This window comes from Poecilia formosa, unplaced genomic scaffold (assembly GCF_000485575.1).
Source record: "Poecilia formosa unplaced genomic scaffold, Poecilia_formosa-5.1.2 Scaffold362, whole genome shotgun sequence".
Classification (NCBI taxonomy): Eukaryota; Metazoa; Chordata; class Actinopteri; order Cyprinodontiformes; family Poeciliidae; genus Poecilia; species Poecilia formosa.
In genome coordinates this window covers 177,101-179,222 of record NW_006800301.1, presented here as the reverse complement: position 1 = coordinate 179,222, position 2,122 = coordinate 177,101, and the positions used below count along the sequence as shown (strand labels likewise).

The window sequence follows — 2,122 nt, the reverse complement described above, 5'->3', positions numbered from 1 at the left end:
TCTCCGCACCTTCAAACCCTGCAACAATATCACATTGTTATTAACAATAAAGTTTAGTTACAGCCGCTGTAAGATTAATAAAACGTTTGAGCCAAATGAATCCTTAGTCTTTATCACAAGCATTTCACAGATTAGATATGCTGAACTAGCTCTTATTTTACTATTTTATTATTTTTCTAATATTTTCATCTTAATGTTGAAGACTATTTATGACAGTTATTGTGCAATGTAATGACTCATTACATAATTTCTTGAGTGTTTACAAGCCAGGAACAAGGCAATGTGGTGGAAGAGAGCTTTTTACAAGTTTTCAGAGTTGCACATAATTCCTGTAGATTATCTGAACGTCTTTAAAAACTTTTTATTGGCCATTGGCTGCTTTTTCACTTATTTAAGCACCAAAGTTTTTAGCTTAGTGTTGGGCTGTTCATCCCTAAGTAGAAGGTTGATAATTATAGTGATAGCTTTATAAAGTTCATTAGGAAGCTAGTTTCAGTCAACACATAAGGCAAAAGTTTAGTAACTCTCCTCATGAACGAGAGTACATTCTGCTCAAAGTTGTCATGACACAAATGTCCCCATAAATAATGACTGAAAGAATAAAAAAGTACAAACCAGTTGAAATTAGGAACATTTCTACCTTTAACTAATGCACAAGTGACAAAATTGTTGGCAACCCTCTGTCCATGAGATTAGCCCTCAACAGTCAATAACAATTAAAAAGATAATAATAAACATCTATTGAAAATTAACCAACACAGATCAGACATTGTTTTTCAAATAAAGTTCAACTAAATCATTTTAAATAATAAACTAATGAACAGTGCAGGACAAAAAATGATGGCACTTTTAGAAAAGAATGAAGATAGTTCGACCAGAAAGGAATATGTTCAATAAAAGGGTGTCTTCTACTTAGTATTAAAGGGATCTTTAAGCTTATACATAGTAAATTGTCAGTGTTGAATTAACATCCAAAAGTGTGACACATATATACACTTTTGGATGTTAATTCAACACTGGCATTTTACTGTGTAGTCAGTCAGTGATGCTCCTGTGACTACAGCTGCACGTAAGTTATTTAGAAGTTTAACGTATACAGGAGCCCTGCGGCAGACTGGAGACCTGTCCAGGGTGTACCCCACCTCTCGCCCGGAACGTTAGCTGGAGATAGGCACCAGTAGCCCTCCAGACCCCATTAAGGGATAAGGTTGTAAGAAAATGGATGGATGGTGGTACATAGGACTTTAGTAATCCTCTCTGTCTGTGGCCACAGATGGAAACTGATGACAAACTGAAGGGAAAGATAATATGAATGGTAATCAAAGATCTAGTCCATATGATATGCTCGATTTGTTGAAATAATTAAAAAAAATAAAAGTATTGTTGATGCAAAACATTTTCTGTTTGTACAGTCACTGTGTTTAGACAAATATACATACGAAACCACTTCAGATTAGGTCACTCCACTAAATTCCCTTGATGACAATGTCTTGTTTGGATAATATTTTTAATGCATCCTTCCATAGGACAGATTACCTATCCAGTGTTTACAATGAGATCAAGTAGTTCCTATGGAGGGATTATTTGTTTGTAAACACAGTGGATGCTCGCTCAGCTTGACTGGAGTAAGGGTCGGCCTTTAACGGTCACTGGTTGCCGTGGTTACCCACATTTATCTTGCTGTTATGACATTAGCCAGCATTTTTTTTGTGTCCTACAACTCTTTATCACAGTGTCATAAAATTAATTATGCTACAATATTGACATTAGTGAATGTGATGTGTTCTAGCCAATAGTTTTGAATTATGGGTTTAAAGGACTTTTAAAGGGTCAGTTGATAATTGTAGTTTATAGAAAGGCATTAACATTTAGGTCATTGCATTTTTCCTCAATTGAGAATTTCTGGCCACTTCAGTTTTGCTGCCTCAGTTTTACAAATATCCCCCACATCCACCTTGCAACAACAGCAGATCATCTTTTGTTGTTTGCTTTTGTTTTATTCTCCTAAATTTATTCAGTGCAAAGGGCTGAACTTGCATCATAATATGACAAGTTTTTAATTATAAACAATATTTATATGAATTAAACTTATTTTGAAATATCTTGGATTTGTTTAGTTTTG

The 2,122-nt window shown here is 34.6% G+C and overlaps 1 protein-coding gene across 3 annotated transcripts in view; it reads right to left on the bottom strand.

Moving 5' to 3' along the window:
- Window positions 1-2,122, bottom strand: part of LOC103153789 (acetylcholinesterase-like) — a 50,983-nt gene that overhangs the window by 32,630 nt on the left and 16,231 nt on the right. The gene's annotated exons all lie outside the window — the stretch shown is intronic.